At 31.6% G+C, this 11,584-nt stretch overlaps 1 protein-coding gene across 3 annotated transcripts in view; it reads right to left on the minus strand.

Annotated features, from left to right (window-relative positions):
- The window catches only part of LOC142333660 (uncharacterized), a 240,648-nt gene that overhangs the window by 221,842 nt on the left and 7,222 nt on the right, over nucleotides 1–11,584 (minus strand). Inside the window, exon 2 of one of the 3 annotated variants that reach the window (XM_075381056.1) lies at nucleotides 5,398–5,581. The exons of the other annotated variants lie outside the window; for them this stretch is intronic. The gene's annotated coding sequence lies outside the window, so the exon portion shown is untranslated. The remainder of the gene's footprint in view (nucleotides 1–5,397; nucleotides 5,582–11,584) is intronic. 3 annotated transcript variants of the gene reach the window in all.

Genomic DNA, 11,584 nt, shown 5'->3' on the forward strand with positions numbered 1-11,584 from the left:
CGTTCTTATTGAACTGTGAATTTAAGAGAAAATATAAATAAAAATTGCATTTAAACATTAAATTTACTCGATTTATAAACAAAAACGGTTTTTAAAATCGTTATATTCATTTTAACTGCTGTAAAATCCATTTTGACCAAAACACAAAAACATTTCATAAATTTAATCGTAATAAAAAATTATCAGTTGTGGTTTTCCTTTACTGTTCATATAAATATTTATAAATAAAACATATTTAAAGTCGATAAATTACAAATTTTAGTTAAAAAAATTTAGCAACATAATTCAGATTATTTTGTTACTTTATTTTAAATATATAAACTTTGATTTAAACAAACGCTTTTTCAAACAAAAACAAAGCAAATATTAATCTTAAAATAAATGATTTATCTTTAACGATGGCCTGTTTTTTACATCCTCTGTCTTGCCGACACGAACAGTGGTCATGTACAAGCCTTTCTGTTACGTAGTTTTTTTATATACTTGTCCTTGAATTGGTTACATACAATAGCGTTTGCGTCTTTGTTTTAACTACTGTCAAGAGTTTTAACTGATTTTTAGCACAAGCGGCAGTGTAATTATAAAAAGAGTTTTAGACACTATATATATATATATATATATATATCTTACAGTTCTATACTTGTTCATCAATAATTTTATGTATATACAAAACTCTTGACCGAACAAATACAAAAAAATTTCAATAAAAAAATCCTTTTTTCAGGCTTACTAGGGAATATAGAATGAGAAATGAAATAGTTTCCTGTCCTTACAAAAGACGAATATATATTTTAAATATCGATATACCGATTCAAAATGTTCATTACGATCGCCAAATGGATCGTCTAATTAATAAACATCATTACTTTTATAGAAAATATTACTCTTAATTAGTAATATTACTGTAGGAGATATTTTACATATATCACAGTCACTAGAAGAATAGAAACTTAAATCTGTAAGTTATCTAAATAGACTTTTATAAGCTTTTAGAGTTACGGTCCTTTTTGAATCACCCGGTAGTACTAAGCACATTCACTACGTGCTAAAATGGATTAAGAGGTTTGTTACTGACCGCATTGAAAACGTTTACAAGGTCTCCTTAGATTACGGACTTAATATTGTTCGACATTGTGGTTTTCAAAAATTAATTCATTAAAGTCATATTACTATGCCTTTTCAAATGTTGATATTTTTATTATATCTAAGAAAAATTATTCGCAAACTTTGTTAACTTTGGCAGTAAATGAATAATTTCAAGATACAGTTAATACAACTTCAGAAAGAAAATCTAGTAAGACGATAATTTCATTATAAAAACTTTTTATTTCACGCTAATAGGTTAAAAAAGTTTAGAAATATTTTAATATCTACATCGTAACATAAAAAATGAGTCTTGACACAACGGATAGGTACAGAATACTCTTAATTATTAATTCAAGTGTTAAATACATTTAGAAAAAATAAAGGACTAATATAATTTTAATATAAGAAAAAACGCTATTCTAGAGATCGGAAACTCAGTTTAGATTTTACATCTCTTAATCTATATTTTTAATTTTTCTGCATTCTATGTGCAATTTTTGTTCAAAAGAACGGTCACTTATAATTAAAAAAATAACAATATCCACTTTTACCAAAACAGACAACGGAGCTGTTTTCGTTTATAACTCGATACTATATTTATGAGAAAGGGCGGCCTTATTATGTTATCGTTTTAAAAAATTGCCAATCTCATTTGAAAAAACTTTTAACCGATTTATTTAAAATGCGATAAAAAAATTTATTTTACAGGAACAATATTATTCTGTTCGTGAAATTTTAAATGATCCTAATTAAAAACAACAAAAAACACTATTTAGCTGCTTCCCGTTCAACGTATACTGAAATATATGGTCAAAATAATCTTTAATACTGAAATTGTGAATCATTTTTTAGTAATCTTTTATATTTCATGTAGATATGTCGACATTTTTTCGTGCGTTTGTATTTAAACAATTAATCTGAATTTCAAAAATCTATTTTTTACAGAATTTTCGAAGAAAAATACGGTTTTTACTTTCGGTTAGATGGTGGGAGTGAGGGTTGAAATTGAATTTTCTTTACGTTTTGAGATATCAGGAAATTAAATTTAAAAAAATAGCACAAGAAAATAAACGTTAGAGAAGTTACAAGACAGGAATGTACAGAAGAGATATTCACGAAAAATATCACAAACTTTCAGGATTTGTTCCGACGCTACAGGCACAAAATAGACAAAAGACTCGGCTTGCTGGTCTCAAATTAAGAAAAATATATTTCCAGAATATTGTATTAAAAGAAAAGCATTCGATATAGTTCTAGCGTTCCGCATATCAGTTACCTGTTTGATACAGAGTGATTCACGAAGTATATAACAAACATTTAGGACGTGAAATACCGATGAAAATAAAGAAGAAAATTTGTACAAATATAGGTTCGGAAACGGCTTCGTTAACAAACGTCGGCCGGCGAAAGGTTTCACCCTTATTTATGTGCCTTCCATCAAATTAAGCTATACTATAATACTGGGATCCAAATTAAGGGGGAACTTTTGCGGTTTTATATGAAATCTGACCTGAAAAACTGAAAAAAGGTAGGTCTTATAACTGTACCCACCGGGTCGGTCTAGTGGTGAACACGTCTTCCCAAATCAGCTGATTTGGAAAGCTTAGAGTTCCAGCGTTCAAGTCCTAGTAAATTCGGTTATTTTTACAAGGATTTGAATGCTAGATCGTGGATACCGGTGTTCTTTGGTGGTTGGGTTTCAATTAACCACACATCTCAGGAACGGTCGAACTGAGAATGTACAAGACTACACTTCATTTACACTCATTCATATCATCCTCATTCATCCTGTGAAGTATTATCTAAACGGTAGTTACCGGAGGCTAAACAGGAAAAAGAAAAAAGGTCTTATAACTGTATTTTTTTTTTTTTGTATTTGAGAAATCTGGGGTAATAAACAAAAGATCGGAGTTGAAAAAAACACTATTTTACGTTTGGTGTAAAATAACGTTGTTAAATCGGTGATAAAAACGCATTAAGGTTTTAAACAAAATTTGTAGAGAATTTGATTCCGAGTAAAACTATGAATAATCTGCACAGAAACAAAAGAATTTAGAAGTTTATTAAAAAAATATATATATATATTTAAAAATGTGACGGATTTTATTAGGTATTAAACAGAACAAAACTACAAAACAAAAAAATTAAATATTTTAGAAAAATAAACGAAACTATTAATAAAACACATTTGTTTCGCGTCGCTCAAGTAGATAAGTGGTGCAAATGACAACGTGTCGAGTCCGTAACCGTGCACACATCGGTTCGAATCCGACTTCACACACGTATTTTTATTTTTTATTTCTTTAATTTAAATATATTGATTTATTAATAATATTTTTTAACCTCTGATTGTAAACATATTATATGAATACAAACATATTATTGAAATAATAATAAATCTTTTTTTTCCTTTTTTTTTGTCTTCAGTCATTTGACTGGTTTGATGCAGCTCTCCAAGATTCCCTATCTAGTGCTAGTCGTTTCATTTCAGTATACCCTCTACATCCAACATCCCTAACAATTTGTTTTACATATTCCAAACGTGGCCTGCCTACATCTACATTTATCCTATCCATTTCCCTTTTTAAATTTTCTAGCCTACCAACCTTTTTTAAACTTCTAACACATTCCACGCTCCGACTCGTAGAATGTTATTTTTTAATTTTCTGGTGACCCATTCCTTTGTAGTCGCCACCCGGTCGGGGACTAGTTTACCTCCGGAATATTTTACCGAGGAAGGCGCCTCCATCATTGCTATGTGAAAATGCAGAGAGCCACATTTTCTTGAAAAAAAAAAGCAGCTGTAGTTTTCCATTGCTTTCAGCTGCGCAGTACTCAGAGGACTGAGTGATGTTGATATGGCCGTTTAAGTCGTTCTGACTCCCGCCCCTAACAACTACTGAAAGAGCTGCTGCCCTCTTTCAGGAATCATTCGTTAGTCTGGCTCTCAACAGATACCTCTCCGATATGGTTGCACCTTCGGTCCAGCTAGTCTGTATCCCTGAGGACTCAAGCTCCCTCACCGACGGCAAGGTCTCATGATTCATAGAGGAGGAATAATAAATCAATATATTTAAAATTAAAAAATGAAAATAAAATATACGTAATTACGGATTCGAACCGATGTGCCTTCTTGTAAGATCCAAATATTATATTAATTAAAATTGTATTTGGCTGTAACTGGAACCAACCGAAAATAGTACCGGTTATGATATATTGTTGAAAAGCTCTCGACGAGGGGTTGTTACTGCAGTTAAGAAAAAGTCCAAAATCCAATTTTTTTTTTAGATTTTGGGCTTTTTTAATTTAGTCGATTGCAATCAAAAGCAGAGGTGCCAAAGATATTATAACAGCCCTAAATCCAAAATTTCAACATTCTACGGCTAACGACTTTAAGTTAGTTATACGAGATATATACGGACGTATGTACGTACAGACATCGCACCGAAACTAGTAAAAATGGATTCAGGGATGATCAGAATGGATTGTTCCGTTGAAATCTGAAAACAGAAATTTCTCGCGGTTCCTTATTACTTCGAATAAGGAAGTAAAGATTCTCAGTATAAACGAGACTAAAACAACGCGATACGAAATATTAGATACCGATAATCAACCCATCGGGTCGGTCTAGCGGTTAACGCGTCTTCCCAAATCAGCTGATTTGGAAAGTCGAGAGTTACAGCGTTCAAGTCCTAGTAAAGCCAGTTATTTTTACACGGATTTGAATACTAGATCGTGGATACCGGTGTTCTTTGGCGGTCGGGTTTCAATTAACCACACATCTCAGGAACGGTCGAACTGAGAATGTGCAAGACTACACTTCATTTACACTCATAATATCATCCTCTGAAGAATTATCTAAACGGTAGTTACCGGAGGTTAAACAGGAAAAAGAGAGAGATACCGATAATCAATTTTTAAACGGTACAATTTTTTTTAATATTTCAAATTAGATAGGTAACCTTACTCGTCGATTTATCTTATCGATGAAACTTTACGACTTTGCGCATTTGTCACTCTGTAATATCAGACCTACTTTTAAAGCGCAACATGGAGTACAAGATTACAGTTCATCGTAATCTTAAGGGAATACCTTTACAAAATTAACAAAAAATTATTAAGAATTCTCTCTTAATTCAACGACAAAGAGTTTTCTCACAAATTGAAGATGAAAATTTACCGATAAAATTTTTTTTGTAAAAGTTCCAGTTCATCGATCGGGCTAAAACTCGAGTTTACCCAGTTACTAATAGTATTTAAAAAGAAAAAGTTAACAAAAAATTTATTTTTATTATTATATGTTTAACATACCTTAATGAATATGTTCAAAACATCATGCTTTCACTCTTATGCATTCACGATTGTATTTACTTCAGAATTACAAATTTTGTTCCTAAAGCTTTTATCCGATTTTTGAAATTGAATAAATAAGTTTTCAATCGCCTGTGAGGGGTAATTCAGGATGATTGGATTTGAAGAAAACATGAAGATTTCCCTGAAAAAAAAAATCACATGTCAAATCATACGAATGCGGTTACCTCTTCAAGTTGTTTCTCATCCTAAACATTCAAAAAAAGCTTGATCGAAGTTATCTGTAACTTTTAAGAGCGTAGCGAGTAATATTTGAAAGACACGCGACTGTTTTTCATGAATTATCATCAAAATGAATAATCAAAAATATAAACCGAAATTAAAAATTTGAAATTGCGTATACTTTTAAGAGAAAATAAAAATCTGTAATAAAATAGAAATGTTTTAATATGTTAAATAAATTCTTTGACAGCTGAAAGGATCTATCACGCTACCCCTAAATGCCAAAAAATAATTAATTATAACGTTTATTCATTATTTAATTGTAATTTTTTGAATTTTACTTGTCAATTTCGTAATGTAACGCTCTTATTTTACGAGTTTATTTCCTTATATTTAAATTGTTTACATAAATGTTATTTATTTGTGTTTATTGTTCGGTAACTACCAAACTTATCGTGACAATTCAGTGCACACTAACGTCTACATTTCATGACAAAAAATTCCTTTCGAGACGCCGGAAGGCGGTAGTAGATTTCACCGGTGCTAAGTAGGTACATGTGAAAAAAGTTTCACATGTTTAGCGTACGGCAAGCTCCATCTTGTTACAGTTCCAGCAATATTTTGATCATCCCTTGCCGTAAGGGTAGGTCATATCAAAAATTGTTTAGGACAAAAGTTTTAGGTACGTTTATACAACTAATTACCGCTTTAAACCTATTCGACGCTGTGCCTATTAAAGGAGGTACGATTTTTTTTGTCTTCGAAACCCCATTTTTTCCACCCCCTGGGCCAACGGTCGGTGATATCAAAAGACTTTACTTAGGTGTTCTAGGTCCTTACCCGAAGAATAGTAGAAACTTTAAACGAATTCGATATTTTACTTAATAAGAAAGGTATTATTTTTTCAAAAAAGCGCCCCCAATTCCAGTCCCACGGTCCGATTTTGCCCGTTAACAAACTCGACCGAGAGTTTGGGTGGTTATATTTTACGTATAAATTTGAAAGCGATTGGCGCAAAATTACGGAAATTATCGTGTCAACAAGAAAGTGAAGTGTGTGTGCGTGTGCGCGCGCGCAACATTTTTAACCGGGTGGTTTTGGAGTCTGGAGGATGTGAAACGCGAAGATATGTCGAAATTTTCCGAAAGTCGAACCACGGTATCATTACAATAGTTAGCTTTCTTATGAAATCGACCAAAAAAAGTCACTGACAGATCTCTGTTCTTCCTTCTGCCGGAGAAAATACTAATCGTACAATATTCGTAACGGTTGACGGGAGCGCACGACAAGTTTCAGCCTTTACACGATGCTTTGCCGGCACCCTACAGAACGGATGATGGCAGACAGTCGTGCAACAGGATTAGAGACATTCCTGACCGTACCGCTTAGTCGAAATAATCTGCAAAACATTTTCAACAGTTAGAGGCCAATTTTTAAACAGCCCAGGTGTGTATTTTGTTTCGTTTGTTTGTTAATATTATTATATAAACATAGTCGATGCGATATATAAATTAAAAACTTATTTGCAACGCGATCGATTGCTATTTCATTCTCTGCTCTGAGGATACTCATGATTTTTTTAAAAATTATTATTTCGTTACCTCAACGATGTGGAAACCGCTAAGAAAATACCTGCTGTTCAAATAATATACCTCAATACTATATTAATGTTTTGATATTTCATCCGAGTACTCTTCCATTTAAAATATAAAAAAGGAGGGGAACAAGCTACTTTAACGCATTTAAAATAAACTATAACCGACCTTATATCATGCGGTCTTACGTTTATGATTCACCGATCAGTCTTCTTTTACTGAAAAAAAAGGAATTCTAATAAAATCCATTTCAACGTCTAATTTATTTGTTTCAGACTAAATAAAAAGAAGATTAGAAACAGAAATGATATCGCTACAGATAGATATAACTATCACGAAGCAAAGATTTGACATTTTTGGTCTATTTATAGAAATGTTTTTTTAAAAAGTATTTTAAAAATAATACATAACTGACCGAGCTGTTTTCAACCAAATCGGGACAAAATAGCAGACGCAAATGTAAACACGGTTGAAACAATAAAGCATATGACAATATTTTGAACAAACTGTTATTTTAGTAGAAGAAATTTCTTTTATACGCGTTGAATTTAACGGCAACTAATGCTAAAACCGCTAGTAAAACTTTTTAAATGGAAATAATTGTTTCTCGATGAGGAAAAATTAATCGAGGATAATTTTCCAATTTCGTATTGACAGTAACCGAAACCTTTTTGTTAGAAACCTTATCGACCAGCGATTCCCAAACCTGACGCCGCGGCGCCCTTCGAAATATTGTAAAAGCTTCATAATTAATTGAACCAAGACATTTATAATTATTAATTTAACGTTAATAAAGAAAAAAGAAAATGTTAAGTAATGAAGATACACGAGTTTAATTTATTTTTATCTCTTACTCACGAGTAGTCATTATTTTACTTAGGGTATGGCGCCGTGGAAAAGTTTTAACTGAAAAAGGGCGCCGCAATTCGGCAAAATTTGGGAGCCATTGCTTATCAACAAATTTTGTAATGAATTTGTAGTATAAAATTAAAGAATCTTTTTACAGGCAATGGCTGTTTTCACACTTACCGACACTTTGTCGGCGGTCGTAAGAATTAACTTAAACTCAGGAATACCTTTCACAATGACCGACATGTAGGCGTCGTCTCAGTTCGTTGTTTTGTACCGGTTGCGTCTCCAATTTTTCTCTAAAATATGGCTAATTTTAAATACGATGTAGTAACATTAATCGAACTTATAGTAAGCCCTGCTTGTGGGATAAGTTTAATGACGATAATAGAAATAAACTATAATAAAAAATAATGTCGGGTAGTAAAACAAAAAAAAAATCACTGAAACTGGTAGACAACAACTAAGTTAAAACTTGTAACGTGAAAATATTCTTGTCGATGTCGGTACTGCGCCGTGTCTTGTCGGAAAGTGCTAAAACAATCATTCACTCTTGTAGAGAGATAGCTTAATCGAATTATTTAAATCGTTTCACGTACAAAATCAAAATAATACAAGTAATTAAAACTATAGAGCCGTATATTTTCCTACTTTATAAAAAATTTATTTGATATCGAAAAATTAAAATGATTAAAAATGTTCAATTATAAAATAAACGATGCGTAAGTATTGCTCTTTTTAACTCATCGGGAAGGTTTTGGGTTCAAATCCCACAAAAAAAAATCTGGCATTTTTCACGCATTGTAAATTTTAATACCGCAAAAATAAATGACAAGGACAAATTTCATGAAAGATCTAGTTATACCCTGGCCGGAAACTCTTCTGCAAGTTGTTACTTTACCTCGGTCATCGAAAACAATTATTGGAGGGATCCTAGGAAACAATGAAGCACAGACACCGACCGGAAGACAAGAAAAATAGAGAACCTTCTGTGAAATGTGCCGTTACCAAAAGAAACGAATGACAACTAACTATTGTACAAGATGTAACACCCCTTCTATCTCGAGCACGTGTGCAAAACCTGTTCCGAGGACATGTAAATTGCAATCATCAGATTTCTGCAAGTTGAAGAATTACGATCGTGAACGTTCTTGAACTTGTAAAGCGCAAGTTTTTAATTATAAATCCATCGTTACTGAGGAAAATTCGTGTTTATAATCAAATTGAATTTTGAAAAAAAAATTCAAATCTTAAGCAAATAGAAAACACGATGATAAAATAGTTTATATATAATAAATAAAATGAAATTCAACTTTACCGACGATTCGTTCGCTTTCTCTTTTCTAGTAATGACATTTCCAGTCATATTCAGATACAGAAAAAACAAACACAAAACAAGAGATGTTTGTATTACAAACGCATACAAAAGGAATTGCAATATTATTGATATGAATATGATGTCGGTCTTTGTGCTTCTTTTAGAGATATAATAGATTACATGTAGAGATATTACTGTTAATCCTGATGAAATTTTAGATATTATGGCGAGAAAGAAAAATCGACGATTAGCTTTATAATAATTCATAACTTTTATTGGAGTGTAAATGTGTGAGTGTGAAGTATATGTGAATTATGAAAAAAATGATATACTAACATTATGATTCTTATTTGCGTAGTAAATTATGTATTAAATCTAAGCAAATGTTTTGTGTTTCTCAAATGCAAAAAAGTATAAAAAACCGTTTCAATATAAAATAATTTTCATTATTATTATTATTTTACGATCATCATCAGCCCCCTACACAATATGTAATGTTAAATTACATAAACTTTAAAATACGTATAATATGAAAGATTAATACAATGTTGACCCTTGTGTTTATAAAAATAATCCGTTTTAAAATAAAGGTGTCGAATCCCAGTCAGTCTTTGTATTTTTAACATGCTAAAAAAAAAAAAAATAATAATTGAACGTTGATATGCTGTCGATTCAAGTTTGTTAATAGATGCATTTTGACGCGTTAATTGAATATTTGTTTTAGTAGCGCGGAAGACATAATAACAAAGTCTTTGACCGCTGTCTATCTGGTAATGTATATTTGTAAGTCTGGCAACTCTGGTTGGTGTATTTGTAAGTCTGGCAACTCTGGTTGCTAGGAAACCGATCGGTTTCCTAGCAACCTAGTACGTTGTATGAGGAAGGGAGGTCCCCCCTTCGTCACTTCGACTACATACAACCGTTCAAGGTTACACAGTTACAACTTAAATGCATCCCATATATTACTACAGTATTTTATAAAATTATAACGAACCAAAAATATAAAATTAACATTGCAAACGTTTTCATCACCGATGCATTTATTTTTTTAAATCCTTTGTGGCCATTATTTCGATTGGAATTATTGAAAAGATCGTTGTAAGACAAGAATTGAATTCAAGACCTGTTAATTTTTTTTTAATGTATGAAACCTGGCTAAACAATTGTCGGTGGTGGATATAGAATAAACTTCACACATTACTTTTTGATAGTATTAATAAAAAATAAATCTCTCTCTCACTGTGTGTGTGTGAGCGCGCACACATTACATCCTTATGTATCACTCGTTAATCTTTTTATAATCTATAATAATTTGTAGTTCAGTTATTTTTCTTTGATGATTAGCTATTGAAGAAGTTACAGTCTAGTTGTGGAAAATTCTTCAGATATCTTCTGGAATCGAAAAATATACGTTAACAGCAAAAAAAAAAATATAATTAACCTCAATCTATACATATATTGACGCCGTGCGTTTCGTTTGTTCCCGATAACCGCAAAAACTAATGAATCAGTCATTACGAAATTTTACCTGTAACTTTCTTATGACACCTGGAAACTTAACCGCAGTTTAAATCTCATCAATTTCACTGCTATGTAAATCATTAAATAAAAACCTTATAGATAAAAATCTATAACTTCCTTTACCAAGATTTAATGTCTATGTTAATATCGACTTCAAACAGTAATTATTTGATTTACTAAATTTAATTCGTCGTCTATAAAATATCAGTTTGTATTAGCGCCATAATATACGTAAAAATAAATTAATTTGATAATAAAATTATAGGAAATGACGACAGTTTAGAAATTTGCGGCTGTACAGAGTAACATTCTGTATATTTTTAGTTCCCGAACTAAGAATTTACATCATCAGGGTAAGCCATTCTCGTAATTGGCATAAATTCGACATTCGATTTGGTAGTAATATTTTCATATGCCAAATTATGCATATAGCGCGGACGAGGGATCCTAGTGATAAAATAAAATTTGAACATGATGAATTAAGGAAACAATATTACTTACAAAATGTTCTGATGCAGCAGTAGTATATATATATATATATATATAGAGAGAGAGAGAGAGAGAGCGGTATAATTAAATTAATTAATTATGTTTAAAGTATAAAAATTATCTAAAGTAACCGCTAGTACCGCCTAACACGCGCGAATAATACACTGTATGCGCGCGCACTCTAGTTAGAATC

The sequence above is a fragment of the Lycorma delicatula genome, chromosome 13 (assembly GCF_047948215.1).
Source record: "Lycorma delicatula isolate Av1 chromosome 13, ASM4794821v1, whole genome shotgun sequence".
NCBI lineage: Eukaryota > Metazoa > Arthropoda > Insecta > Hemiptera > Fulgoridae > Lycorma > Lycorma delicatula.